The sequence below is a fragment of the Panthera tigris genome, chromosome D3 (assembly GCF_018350195.1).
Source record: "Panthera tigris isolate Pti1 chromosome D3, P.tigris_Pti1_mat1.1, whole genome shotgun sequence".
Lineage (NCBI taxonomy): Eukaryota > Metazoa > Chordata > Mammalia > Carnivora > Felidae > Panthera > Panthera tigris.
In genome coordinates, this window is record NC_056671.1 from 12,561,839 (window position 1) to 12,577,130 (window position 15,292).

The 15,292-nt window shown below is 48.3% G+C and overlaps 1 long non-coding RNA gene across 1 annotated transcript; it reads right to left on the reverse strand.

The window, feature by feature from the left end:
- Positions 1-1,201: 1,201 nt before the first annotated feature.
- Positions 1,202-13,244, reverse strand: LOC122232692. Its single transcript, XR_006210086.1, has 3 exons — positions 12,002-13,244; positions 9,715-9,766; positions 1,202-1,516 (listed from the first exon to the last, which is right to left on the reverse strand). It is a non-coding gene; the product is annotated as an uncharacterized LOC122232692 (long non-coding RNA).
- Between the last annotated feature and the right edge of the window lie 2,048 nt (positions 13,245-15,292).

Here is a 15,292-nt window from a genome sequence, read left to right on the forward strand (position 1 = left end):
AAAAGAAGAAAGAAAGAGAAATAGAAAGAGAGAAAGAAGGAAAGAAAGAAAAAAAGAGAGAAAGAAAGAAAGAAAGAAAGAAAGAAAGAAAGAAAGAAAGAAAAACACTGTGAATTACAGCGCGGTCAGCCACACAGAGGACATTCACCTCATTAGAGAGGTCACCTGCCAAGAAGAAGGACCTGTTTGGTGTGGCAGAGGGAGACGGAGCTCACAGTGTAACCCAGGTGAGCTGACAAGCCCAAACAGATTCACGTGATTCAGGACCTGCTTCTTGTCATATTTCTTGTAGATTTATCTTTCTGTCTTTGGGTCAAAAAGGAAACCCTTGCAGAGAACTGGGTTCTCGTTTTCCTAAATGGTCCCCATCTAGCATGGTGCTGATCTTCGTGTAACCAAGGCTCAGCCCGGAGTTCCCACACAGGTGGGTATAGACCAAGAAGGTGGACGGACCGAGTTTGATCCGCTTTCCTCTCTGCCTCTCCCAAAAAAGACCATTCAGTGGCGTTGAAAGGGTTTTGCTCCCTGGGGGTTGAGTGTACCTGGAAAGGGAGGCAGAAATTGCCTAGGGAAGATAACTAGAGGACCCCTAAATCTTCACTAGTCAACGACTAACCGAAAAGGAATGAAAAGGTCACTAGCTGTTCACATAGGAAAAGGTATTCAAAATCAAGGACTGCCCTGGATTCTAAGATTCTGTTCTTTCCATACTTACCGTTTTGAAAAGATTCCCTCTTTTGCAATAGAACCTGAGTGATTGATGGCTGCCCGCCTTTTCTCTCCTTCTCCTGCCAGCTAAAAGGTTGCAGGCAATTCAGGTGCCTGCTGTCCACCACCCCTTGGCCTCTGGAGAACAGGCCTCCATTTGCTGGGCAGTTGGAGGAGAGAGTGGGAGGGGGCCTTTCTGATGCTGAATCAGAGAAAGGGAGGGAAACGCTGCCGCCGGGAAGAAGGACAGAAAATGGGAAGGACGGAGGGGACGAGACGTTAAGCGATCTGTGTGGCACCGAGCTGGGATGCAGTGGGGGAAGGAAGGAGGCTGAAAGTCTGGGCTTACGCTTCTTTAAAAGCAGCTTCAACTCGAGACTGAAACTTTTTTGTTTTTAATTTATTTTATTTTATTTTATTTTAGAGAGGGAAAGAGCACACGCAGGGGAGAGGGGCGCACAGAGAGAGAGAGAGAGAGAGTCTCCAGCAGGCTCCATGCTGACCATGCTCAATCCCATGACCAGTCAACTGACTGCACCACCCACGCACCCCAGGACCGAAACTCTTGAGCCACAGTCTTGATCGAGGGACGCATTTACCAGCTAACAGCTATTGCAGACGGGGATGTTTAAAATATTACTTAATTTGGCAAAAGGTACAGTTGGCAACCTTCTGCCAGTCTCCCGGTGCCTTGTAGAATCACATCGTTTGTGACATTCCAAAGTTGATGAAGCGTTGCTTGGGCACGTGGAGTTGATCTTTCTCCAAGCGTTGTTCTTTTTTTGTCTGGGTAGGAGGGGGTCTCTTCCTGAAAGAAAATAAGAGAATAAGCCACCTTCTGAATGTCATTAAAATAAACAACCTTTTAGTGATTTTTTAAAAGCTGATTATTGACTTATGAAAGTCTATATGATGCCAGATTTGGGGGGGGGGGTAGTGGGAAGGGAAATGAACGTTTAGTGTTTGGGAGTAACTTCCACGGGGCAGGCACAGGCTGACTCACTTTGTGCCTCACTTGGGGGGCGGGAAAGAAAGTAATGAGTCTTTTCATAAAGGGGAAATTGCAGTTGATGGCATAGGAAGGGAGGAGAGGAAGGAATCGAGAATGATTCCCAGATTTTTGCCCTAAACTACTGAATTGGCCGTGGGGCATTCCTTAAGCTAAGGAAAGTCACAGTAAGAGAAAAAGAGAGGGCTGGGGGGACTCTAATAGACTGCCCCTTTAGGAGAGCTCCCAGGGCCTGAGGGACATCCAAGTGCCAATGGCCAAAACTCTAGGATTTCAAGTCCAGGATAGACACAGAGCAGGAGCCTTGGATTTCAACATCAACCGTATAGACAGGCCCAGCGAATACTGAACTCTGTACGGAGCCCCGCCCACCATCTCACTACCCTCTGGTCTTGTCCACCTTCAAGGCTTTCCTATGGAAATGGAACCCCCTCCCCCCCCCCAAGGGCAGCTACTCTCAACCTCTTGTCCTGTAAGTCTCGGTAGACGATCTTGAGAGTGACAGTGACCGTGATCAATAGCTCTCCAGGACCTATGGCTTTCCCAGCAGCCTTACCTACTAGATCCCACTTCTGTAATAGGAGTCTTTGGGTTGCAAATGACAGAGAGCTAATTCAAATGACCTGAAGCAAAAATGGACTGCCCTGCGTGATGGGTTTGCCCGGTTCCTACGGGGAGCAGAAGCCAGGGCAGAATTAACACAGTCAGGAGACGTCCCAGGGAGATACCGGTGAAAGATAAAGGAAGAGGGGCAGGAGTAGACCAGGAGAGCCTTCAGACTGTGTGATATGCTGGGCTGGTACCCGGGAGAGGAGAGAGGGAAGGAAACAGGATTGAGCAGAAAAGTCTCAGACCGCACTGCAGCTCCAATCAAGCCTCAGTGAGGCCAGTGGAAAGCCCCAGAGTGAAGAGAAACGGCCCTGCTTTGGGCCCACACCATGCTCGGTCCTCGGCTGGAGCACCCCGGGCACGGTGTGGCTTCTGAGTAAACACAGGCAGATCCTAAGTTGTAGATGTCGAAGGCTTCCAACCGTGATACTCACAGGGGAGATACTTGAGCGACACATCTCTGTGGTGCCCCGAGTAACCAAGAGAGAAGCTTTAGGCATAGCCCGCTCTGAAATGCCATTGGAATGTGCCCTTAGATTCCTGTCTGTCTTTCTCTCTCTCTGTCCGTCTGTCTCTCATCCCTCCTATCTTCTGTCCTCTCTGTTGACTCCACGTTTCTTCTGGGCCTCATCGACGTAAAACCAAAGATGGCTGTCAACAACATCAGGCTTAGATTATTTGTAGAGAAGCTTCCAATTTCTAAGGAAGGGAGACCCACTGCATCCCAGCATCCACCCTCATTGCCACAAAGGGCTCACGTGTTCGCCCTGAACCAACCCACTAACACCAAGGGGCCGGAGATGCCCTTGATAGCCAGGCTGAGTAAGGAAGGGGAGAAGGGGACCTCTGAGTTCCAGTCCCACCAGAATGACACGGAGCAGAGAATGGCAGTCCAGAAGGCAGGAGAGTCAATAAAAGTAATAGATGTCCACCATCACCTTTGGGGCAAGTGCGAAATCGGGAGAAAAGGTAAATTCTGCATCTGGGAGGGAGCCCATACAGCAGGCCAGGGGAGCACCATTTCATTCTGCGGAACGCTAGTTAGAGGTTAGTTTGGTCAAGATCACTAAGGTTCGAGTTTGTTGGGCATTGGCTTCGATGGAAGGGGAAGAATAAAACGCTCAAAATAAAACTGAGTACATTCCCTCTGAGAAAAGTAAGTAGACGTCAGTGGCAAATCTCAGGAGTCTCAACTTTAACCTTCAGCGGTGGCGGCCGCCATTTGCAAATGACACGTGTTCCCGATCAAGGCCATGGAGGGTAGAATTCTCACCCCGGATCTGCCACCTTCCAGCCGCACGGTCTAGGCTTGCGACCTGCTTGTTTCTTTATCTCAAAATGCAAAGGGGGGAGGGAGCCTTTATTTTATTTAAAAAAAAAAAAAAAAAAAAAGGTCACCGTAAGAATTAATTAAGACCGTGAAAGCACCTAGCACAGTGCCCGGAACTTTGGTGCCTGAAAGAGTCCATGCGCTTCAGCTAATGTGGGCTTTCTGCCCTCTGGTACCAGGAAGCCATGCCAGCAAGCCTGAAAAAGCCTTTGCTTCATAATCCAATAATCCCATGGAGCCCTAGGAGGGGAAGGGAAAGTGTTCCAAGCCCAACGGGCTATTTTTGGGAGGTGAAACATCATCCCATTATTTGCAGAAGAGAAAGGGGACAGGGCAGAGAGTGGTTCTTCATGTTAACCTATGCCTACAGTTAATAGCGCCTTGGGGAAGGTTCCATTAGGCAGAGAGATGTTTCAACATCCTAGAACACAAAGCACCTTTACAGTCGTCCTTGATTTATTGCATCTCTGGGGCTGTCTTCTAACGCCAACCACAATCCGTTTAGGTCTGCCCGAGTTTCTGCTTATGTAGATTCAAGGGCATGGCCACAGCCCGGAGTGGAGGGAGGGACCCGGGGACTCTTTTGAGAGTCTGTTCTTAGCCTGGCCCCACTTTTGAGAGCAAGGAGACGCTCCAGATTCCTTTGGAGTTTGTTTCCTGAATCTTTTGGAATCTCACCTGGCTAATCTAGATATTGTTTTCGGGCAGTGATTTCAGAAACGAAAGCACAGATACAGATGAGATCTCAGTGTTGGGGAGCACGGCGTGTGCCCCGGCTGGCTGGCAGGAGGTAGCGAAGCCCGGCCTTTCTCTGTGGTCTGACGAAATAAAGCGAATGGCGGAGAAGAGAGCTCCCTTGGTAAGTATGGGTGGGAGGATCCTGCTGTTGACTTGGGCAGGTGGGAAGTGAGTGCTTTGCTGGCCACACGCAGATCCTGCACAGACGCCTGACGGCTCAACTCAACTTCACGGCCACCCTGGGTGCCGGAAGGAAGGGGCGGCTCTGTTGATGAGAAGAGGTCAGGTCACAACGGCATTGTCTCAGCTTGCAGCATTGAAACACATAATTAGAGGGGCACCCGGGTGGCTCAGTCGGTCAAGCATCCGACTCTTGGTTTCGGCTCAGGTCACGATCTCGCAGTTTCGTGGGTTCGAGACCCACCTCGGGCTCTGTGCTGGTAGCACAGAGCCTGCTTGGGATTCTCTCTCCCTCTCTGTCTTCCCCTTCCCCACTCGTGCTGTCTCTGTCTCTCTCCAATAAATAAAACTTAAAACAATGCACAATTAGACTAATTCCTACGATTATGGAGTGGGTAATATGTGTTAGACTACCTATCTCATGTAATCCAAGCAGATCAAATAAAGACACTGCACAGAAAGGCAAACACAGAAGCAAAACGACCCATCAACTCCAGGCCTCGTTGTGTTCCCGAGAGAAGGGACAGCTCGCGTCACAAGAAAATATGCACCAGAATGTTCGTAACGTCTTTATTTACAATGGCCAAACGCCCGGAATGGTACAAACTCCTATCAAAAGAAGAATGGATGGACGCATGGCGTTATATTCATGCAGTGGAAAACCGTGTCGAAACACGAAACAAAACTATTGCTGCACACAACTACACAGATGAAACCACCAATATTACCTTGCGTGAAATAAGCCACACACAAGCGTCTACTCTGTTTGACCCCATGTACGTGAATTTCGAGGACAGACAAAACTAATTGATGGAAGACAGAAGTCAGAGTACTGATTGCCTCTTGGTGGGAATTTGGATTGGGAAGCAGCACGTGGGAACATTATGGGGTGCTATCTCCTGATCTGGGTGGGGGTTACACACACACACACACACACACACGTGATAAAAATGTTACTAATATATGTGTGTGTGTGATATGTATATTACACATCTATATCAGTAATCACTGAATATTAATGCACTGCCAGCAGCTTACTCTTCCTGTGCGATACCTAAATAAACTTGCAAAGAACGAAGGAAAGGGAGACAGGGATGGTGGGGGAAACAAAGACCCGCACAGATACCCACAGCTAGTAAACGGCAGACATGGAATTTGACCTCAGATCTGCCTGGATTCGGAGAACACTTTAAACTACTGGGCTATCCCGCCTCATAGCTGGGTTTCTGTTGACTATTGAATAAACATCTGTTGATGGATGGGTGTCTGTTTATGGAAACGTAGCCGCATTAGCTCACCGGCATTCAAGATTTAGATCCCGGTGAATTCCCTCTGACCTCTCCTCTCGTGCCTCTCAATGCCTCTCGTGGTTCTCGACGAGGAAAATTTAGCTCCAGCAAGGCTATAATGAGCTTGCACTGCAGGCTGAAGTTTCGTGGTGAATCTAGCCTCCTGTTCCTGGGCCGTCATCAAGGGAATGTGGACAAGAAGAACAGAGACAGGTATTGATCCTTGTTCATTACTTAAATGCATATGGCGGCAGGCAGCTCTGCTCAATAAAACCCTGACAGAGACGCCTTAGGCCTGAGTGATGGCCCCAGGAACACCCAGCTCCTCAAGGGGCCTGAGACTCAGTTTCTCCAGCGAAACAATGGGAGTGTTGGTAGCCAAACCGGATGGCTTGGGAGGCTATTATGGTTACACTCCCAAGTGTTTGCCAGGTATTTGGATAGTTCTGTATTCGTGGAGAGGGAGTAAGTTTTCTCCTGCTAAGTTTAACTTAAAAACGGAGTATCGAAAATACCGTGGGATTGTTAGAATTTTAGCCTGCTCATAGAAGTAACACCGAGGGTAGGAATTCTCACCCCAGAGGCTGACTTCGTGTTCATCCTTGCTTTGCTGCCTGTCAACACGGCGAGTTGGGGCAAATGCTTTGCCTCGGTTTCCACTTCTGAAACTGGAGACAGTATTCACATACAACTCACGGGGCTGTTGTAAGCATGAAGTGAGTTCCAATGGGTATCCCAGTGCTTGATACAGACTGCTCTTTCAATGAGTAAGTTATCACGCTAGAGCCAACGGTGATTTGCTAACGATGACAACGATGTTCAGGACGGCTCGTATTTTACACGGAGTCACCTTTCAGCAGTTCAACTAACCAGGTAAAAGAAACCCTTGAGATTTATATCACACTTAAGTAAAAGTCAACTCTAAGACACCTTATGATGGCTTTTGATACACCACCTAATCTTTCTGGTTCTTTGTTTTCCCACCTACTCACCCATGACCAAGCGCGGGCTTTTCCTCCGTTACCTTCCCCGGGGTTATGCTGGGATTTAACCCTCATTACTGGCCTGACATCCAAGAGAGGAGGAAAGTGGGTCACGCTTCTGGGGTCAGGTCGGAGCACCTATCGCCCCAGGGCTCTGAGTCCATAGAAGCTGAACAGATGCAATGAGGGTTCCAGCTTCACCGCCATGTTGAAGAAGTTGGGGGAACGAGAGGTGGTTCATCGATGCAAGTGTGAGATGTCTACAGCATCTTGCAGCCTGCAGAACTTTCAGGCACTTCCTAGAAAGGGGCCGGCCGACTCTTCAAGCCGTGGGGGTTCAAAGTCTAGAGAGCCAAAGTCTTCAGGGGCATCCTTCTAGATGTCCCTAGATGATACGTCAGAATCCTAGACCTTCCCAACCATGGCATTATCGGAAAAAATTGGCCACGGCTGAGCACGTAAACCTTTCTGGGGCTCTGTGACTGTATCAGACTCTCAGTCTGATCTCCAGCTGTGTTCTCTCAAAGACTGCAGGAAATACAGCCCTCCTTGTAAGGTACCAAAGGGGCTCCTTGACCCTCACACTTAACCTTCAACTGCTTCTTAGTGGCCATCAGATTCTCATTATTCCTCTTCAGAGCATCAATAAAGCTTAGCAACAACCAGCCGACCCCACTGTCCTTGAAAGCATTGCCCTTCCGTATCTTTCAAGTCTCCAAATTATTGCCCTTAAAGTGAGGTCTCCTCCACTCGTATGTTTTCCTTGGTCACCGCATGTGAAATCTCCAGCACCTGGGCTTCCACCTTGCATCAGCGGCTGTCGGTGACCCCTCATCCCGCTTGGGAGGGAGTCCTCTTTGTCCACTGGACTGTGAGGGGGCCGAGCCCCAATCCCCTTCATGCCCTCTGCTTTCTCGCATCACTCTTGGTTCCAGCTGCGTTCATCCGGCTCCTCCAAAACCACAGACGCTAAGACAGGAGTAGACCTGTGAGAGATTCCCCCAGAGAAAGGTCTGTGAACAATGAAGAAGAGGGAGCAAAAAAAAGCAGGGAGCGTCTTCAGACCATGATGGAGGTCCAACATCCATGGAAAGAGAGAACCTCTCCCCACCCCACCCCCCCCAAAAAAGCAGAATAAGGTAGGAAAAGTCTCAAGCTGCAGCTCCGTTCCAAAATGTTTGGGCCAGGCCAATGAGAAGTCTTCACGTCAAAGGTGCCTGTTACAGGAGTCGCAGGAATAGACCTGCATCACTTTCCCTTGAAAGGGGGGTTACTGGCTGGGACGGTCCAGGGGAAGCATAGTCCCCACGCAAACGTGGTGTTGGATTCAGAGGCAAGGCAGCTGGGGCCTTCAGTCAATAATACACCAGTAGCAGGAGATCTGAGTGGTGCATTTTCGAAGCCACCAGACTGATAAACCCCAACTAACCCAAAATACCTACTCTGGGTCCAAAAACGTGCTACACTGAGGGTGTAGTGGTGATTCAGACACACGTGGTTTCTGTTCTCGAGACCTCATGGGAAATAGGAACGTGCACACGTAACCCATGAAAATGTGTGTGACGTGTGTAATCGTACATCAAGATATAATTTTATGCATTGGCTATCAACATATTGTCCTGTGTGAGATGATATATCTTATATGCCTATATTAAAATATAACTGTCAGCCAAGATAAACGTTCAAAGGGAAAGAGGCACAGTTTTGTGGATGTAGAAAACAAAGTCATCTGACGTAGGACATAGGGTCAAGGGACATCTCCCCAGAGTGGCGAGCCTTACACTAAGGTCAGAAGGATGAACAGGAGTACATGGGACAGGAGGGGGAGAAAGTTCCGGACAGACGGAACAGCGTGTGCCAAATACGTGTGGTGGGAGGAGAAGGGCACCTTCAAGGAGAAGAAACTCTTCTCCTTGTAGGTCCTTGTAGGCTCCTTGGAACAGTGGTCACGGACAAGACCCAGCAGGGTAAACACTGCGAAGGGCCTCCATTTTTGTCCTAAGCACCACGGAAAACCATCGGCGGCTTCTACTTGAGCGGTGCCGTGTCAAGATGTCACCACCGCTTTCAAAAGGCAGCTGTGTCTATGGAGCGGAGCAAGAACGAGAATGGGGCACAGCACACATGGAGTCAAATGGGAGGCCGCCGCAGGAGGCACATGGTGGTAACTGGGACTAAGAGGGCAGCGGAGACAGACAAAAGAACGCGATTCCAGAATGTGTCGTTCCCTGACGCAAGGACACCAGGGAACAAACAGACTCTTGCTATGGTTTTGGTGCCTTTGAGACACCCATGTGGAGACGCGTAGAGGCATCTGGTTATAGTCCCTGGAGCTCGAAGCAGCTGCCTGGGAGACAGATATAAATTTGAGAACCACTGGTATAGAGAAGGCACCGAAACCACGGGAGTGGATGAAGTCACCTCAGGAGAAAACACAGGGACTGAGCCCGGACGACCTCCGATACCTAATGGCTGGGTTGAGGCGGGCGGCAGTGTGAGGGGGATGGAGAAGCCATAGCGGGAGAGGTAGGGTAAAAACTGGGAGACTGGTGGGAAGTCATGAAATGATTCAGACCAAGTGAGAAGTTGTAGCAGGGGGGGAGCGTGTTTGTGTCAAATGCTAACATGAGAAAAAAGAAATTATCCATTGGAAGGCCCGGTATGATTAGCACACCCATGGTCCTTAGTATCAGGGAGGTGGTCCCTTAGTATCAGGGAGGTGTTCAAGGACCACACGGAGATGGGTGTGGGTGGAGAGGCGGGGAGGTAAGCCAGGCTGGAGAGAAGAAAGAGTGGGAGGTGAGAAAAGGCAGACGATGAATCCAGAAAACTCAACCCGAAAGTTGTCATTGAAAGGCGACTCCCAACCTTTGATTGTCTGGTCCGAGGAAGCTTGCGTCATACCCTTCCACGTGTGGTTCTGAAAAAGAAAAGAAGCGTCTCTGTACATCTTTCTATCTAACTTTGAGGCTTGAACTTCCCTTTCTGATGAGTTCAAGCCTAACGGAGCACAGAGCTTTGAAGGGGTAAATCTCAAGTGCTAACATACATCCACACACATTCACACACACACACACACACACACACACACACACGCACACACGCACATTTTAAGATGCTTATATACAAGCTCATAATTCTCCCTGGACACCAGATAGCTCTTTATAGGCTCCATTTTGATGACCTAAGTATACTACAAATTAAACAGCAACATAAGGATTAAATTTCCCTCGAAGTACCACAGCTTTGAGGAAAAATAAGAGGAAGGCAAGCAATGTCTGCACGATCACGTTGTGGTTTTGCCTTTGCCTTCATGATTCCAAAACTTGGCGAACGCAGGCTTACACAGCATGTCAAACCCATATGACATCAACCATCACACCCCACCAGCACCCCGCCCCGCAGCATCTTCTCCGGGCTGTCGTCCGTGGGCACAAAGGAAGTGGGATGACAAATCCACGTTCTCACGTATTCATGAGTGGAAGCAGGGACCTGCAGACCGGCCGGAGTCTCAGACGAGCGGATTCAGACACAGCCCCCTTTGTTTTAATCTGACGGCCGTGTATTCACGGCGATCGGGGAGGGACCGGGACCGAATAAGGACAGTACGATCTCGCAGTTGCCTAGCTCCTTTTCATTACGCCAGGGCGACGGACAGCTGCTGCGCCAGCTCGGCTGGCATCCGCTTGCCCCTTCAGCGGGAACGCACCTCTCCCCCAGTCCCTGCAGTTAGAGAGCCTGGTTTTCGCAGCGCAGCCCAGTAGACCGTGATTGGTTCGGGCATCGGCAAGTGACAATAGACAGCAAGTCACAGAAGTGATGCTAAGCCTTTTGTTGGGTCTACTGGGAAAAGAGGGGCTCCCTTTCTGGTGTAATGCAAGCGGGGTGCACAGTATATACGCCTGCTGCTGTTGGAGCCACATTGTCAGCTTCATATGGAGGGAAAACCTTCCTGAGGACGGAGCCCACGTCCAAGGAAGCAGGAGTGAAGGGTAAACAGTATGAAACTCAGCCTCAACTCTATCATCTGAGTCTTTGGGTTCAAATCCAAATCTACCAACGGATTTGGTACCAAATCAAATTCCAATCTACCAACGGATTTTTTTTTTCCCCAGTACCTAACGCCTACGAGTTCCTTTTCACTTTATCCTCCTGCGTTGGGATTCTGTGGCTTTCCGCTGAGAGTCCTGATTGACCCAGTCTGTTTCGAGGTGCCTGCGCTATAACGAGACGGCGATTATTCGTGGAAACCATTTCCGTCTTCGCTTTCCCCGTGGATGAACTGCAGTACGGATGGATTCTTTGCATCTGGGCCGTGCTTCCTGTTTCACAGCATGCCTCCCCCAGGGGTGGATCTTCAGAGTGGCCATCCTATTTGGTCCAGCCCGCATCTGCCCGACATCTGTTCCGACTGGTCCATCTCCATGCTACACGGATTGATAAATATTTGAGCTGTCACCTAGGTGATCGCATTTATGCCACAAACCAAAGCGGGGACAGACCAAAGCCAAGAAAGCCAAGTGCGCTTTTACAGATCGCCGAGATAAGACTGAAGTGACTTCTCGAAGCGAATCAGCGGCCGGACCCGGGTCTGAAGTTGGGACTCGTGTTCCCGGAGCTCTCTGCATCTCGCTGTGTTTTCCACAGAACGTAAAAACACACGACAGTTTCCCCTTATGATTGATCAGAAACCGAGCGAAGGGGTTACAGCAAACCTCAGGAGGTCGGTTTCATCACCCTCGTCGTTTCGCGTCGAAGGAAGCGGACACTCGGTGGGGTTAAGTTCATTTCGCTGGGGAGTGGCGAAAACAGGACTTGAACTCAGATCTGCCTTCCCTCAAACACTGTGTGGTCTCTAGCTCCAAGAGTCTAGCTGCGGACACAAACCTTTGTTAATCGAGCTACAGACTGAGGTCTGTCCCTTGCCAAAGCGGTGCTCTTTACCATGATTGTCACTTAGGCCATGGCTCCGCACACCTGGGCTCCAGCAAATCGTATTCCTGCTGACGTGGCTGATGCAAAACACGGCCAAGCCTCCAGGAGCGCCTGGTGGACTGTGTTTCCGTCCCACCCCATTACCAGATGGCAGCAACCACCAAAACGCAAGAACCGAGAAGTTAATTCCTATGTTAATCACACACCCCAAAATACCTACCGTCAGGATAGAGGACTCATCACGTCCAGGGTCTGTGGTCTATATGTCTGGAGCATCAAATACATTTCTGGAATTGAAGGGGAGGGAAGAGACCTCTCAGGTCATGATTAGGGTGAAACCCCTAGCTTTTCAAGATCCACAAGCCCTCCCGGGATCGTGGACTTTCTTGCAATTTTCAGAGACATCTAGAACTCTGCTTCTCGGTCCCGTCTCTACGTAAGTCACTGCCCCGGCATGTTCTGTTTAGAACAGAGGTTTAGAACCAAAGTCGCTACATGCACCTAATGTCATATTTTTAAATACATCTCCGAAAAGTTGGATGATGACCAGACGTTCTCCCATACTGGCGCAAGAAGCCCGTGTTTATTTAACTGATACATAATAAGCCCATTTGCTTTTACCTTTAACCTCTTAAAACCCTCTGTGGTTTTCATAGATTTCCTTTTCACGTGTGCCGTGATACCCACTTCTGTTTTCATTCTACATAAAAGCCGTATACTTTCCGTCAAGCCTGGTTTTTTTTTTTCTTTTTTTCAGTAAGAATCCACTTCAGAGTATTGCAAAGCTAAGTAGAATCTCTCCCCGAAAGCTAAGGAAGGTTCCCCCCCCCCTCTTTATTTGGATCTGTATGATAGGATCGTTGTAAAATACGATGGAGGTGTGAACCTCGGAGACATTTATTTGAAGAACAAAGGCTCCTGTGGCTCAGCTTCCAGTGCCCATCACCGTATTAGCCAAGACAGGATGGATTTTGCCACAGTAACAAAACGCCAGTTTCAGGGCCTTAAAACAGCAAAGCTCTGTTTCTTATTCACAGTATATCTTTATCACAGGTCAGCTGAGGGCTTTGCCCCTCATGACCTCACTCTGGTACCCGATTGACAAAGCAGCCAACATCCAGAACCTGGTGAGAGAAAGAAAGATGTGGTAAATCGCATCCTGGCTTTAAAACTTCCACGCAGAAGTGACGAATCCTTCCTACTTACATTCTGTGGCCAAAGTCAGTCATTTGACCATGGCTATTCCCAACGCTTATTCCAAATCAGGGTCCAGAAAACCTGACCTCCGTGATCACCACCCCTCGCCACCAGGGAGGAAGGTGCGCATGACCATGACCACAACTCACCTTTATTGAGCGCTTACTGTATGCGCATAGGAGTTTAGACAGTTTGCACAGATCAGCTCCTTTAAGCGTCAAGACTACTCTTTGAGGGGCGCCTGGGTGGCTCAGTCGGTTAAGCGTCCGACTTCAGCTCAGGTCACGAGCTCGAGGTCCGCGAGTTCGAGCCCCGCGTCGGGCTCTGGGCTGATGGCTCAGAGCCCGGAACCTGCTTCCGATTCTGTGTCTCCCTCTCTCTCTGCCCCTCCCCCATTCATGCTCTGTCTCTCTCTGTCCCAAAAATAAATAAACGTTAAAAAAAATTTTTTTTTAAAAGACTACTCTTTGAGATTGGCAACTTCATCCCACTTTAAAGATGAGGAAACTGTGCAGGATGTGGATCACTTGCCCAAAGTCAACTACCTAGTCAAAGACCCTACTGAGACTTGAATGATGGTAGGTAGCCTGGCTGTAGACCCTAACGGTTCCGCAAGGCTTCCCACTGCTACCTTTGCTACTACGACAAATACCCCTCTCTTAGCTGCGTTCTCCTCATCCTTGACTTTCACCATCCCTGCGGGGGTTTCCTGAAAAAAATAAATAAATAAATAAAGCAAAACTTCCCCCGCCCCACCCTTGTGCAGAGATTATACATTATCTGGTTCAATGGACACCAAGAAATGACCAACAAGATGAAAAGACAACTTACAGAATGAGAGAAAATATTTGCAAACGACCTATCTGATGAGAGAATATCCAACGTAGATGAGAAACTCCTACAACTTAGTAGCAAAACTAAGTGAATAAGTGAATAAATAAATAAATAAATAAATCCCAATTATGAAATGGACCAGAATAGACATTTTTTTTTCCCCCCGAAGAAGACCAACAAATGACCCACAGGTATATGAAAAAGGTGCTCCACGCCGCTCATCACTGGGAAAATGCAATATCGGCAATATCAAAACCACAGTGAGATATCATCTCACATCTGTTAGGACGGCTGTTATCAAGAGACAGAAGGTAATACGTGCTGGCGAGGATGCGGAGAGAAGAGAACCCTCGCGCACGGTTGGTGGGAATGCAAACTGGCACAGCCACTGGGGAAAACAGTACGGAGGTTCCTCAAAACATTGCAAATAGAACTACCCTATGATCCAGCAACCCCACTTCTGGGTATATCGTGGAAGGAAATGAAATCCCTATCCCAAAGAGGTGTCTGACTGCCTGTGTGCATTACAGCATTATTCGCGATGGCTAAGACATGGAAGCAACCTCAGCAGCATGTCAAGGGATGAATGGATAAAGAAAATATGGGGTACACATAAAACAGAATATTGTTCAGCCTTAAAAAAGAAGAAAATCCATGGGGCACCTGGGTGGCTCAGTCGGTTAAGTGTCCGACTTCGGCTCAGGTCAGGATCTCGCAGTTCATGAGATTGAGCCCTGCGTTGGGCTCTGTGCTGATGGCTCAGAGCCTGGAACCTGTTTCAGATTCTGTGTCTCCCTCTCTCTCTGCCCCTCCCCGGCTCACGTTCTGTCTCTGTCTCTGTCTCTCTCTCTCTCAAAAATAAACATTGACACATTTTTTTAAAGCAAAAAAATGAAGAAGAAAATTCTGCTATTTGCAATTACATGTATGAACCTGGAAAGTATTCTTCTAAGTGGAATAAGTCACACAAAGAAAATTATTGCATGATCTCACTTATATGCAGAATCTAAAAATTTTTTTTCAAAATTAAAAAAAGTTGAATTCATATTGAGTAGAATGGTGGCTACAGGGACTTGGAGTCAGGGAAATAGGGAGACACTGGTAAAATGTACAAACTTTTAGCTATGAGATGAATTGGGTCTGAGAATCTAGCATATGACATGATCACTATAGCTGATAACGCTGTGTCATAGAACTGAAATCTGCTAAGAGTAGAACTTACATGTTCCCACCACAAAGAAAAAAAAAAAGAAAAGGAAGTAAATATATGAGCTGATGAATGTGTTTGTTAACTCAACAGTGGGGATCCTTTCACAATGCATCCATGCATCACACCATTGCATTGTATACTTTAAATATATTACAATTTTGTCAGTTATATTGCAACAATGCAGGGAAAAAAAAGACTATTTGTAAGTCCAAATTTTTATACCCATCTCTTTTGGCTAAGGTAAGAGAAATAAGCTATCTCAGCCAGCCA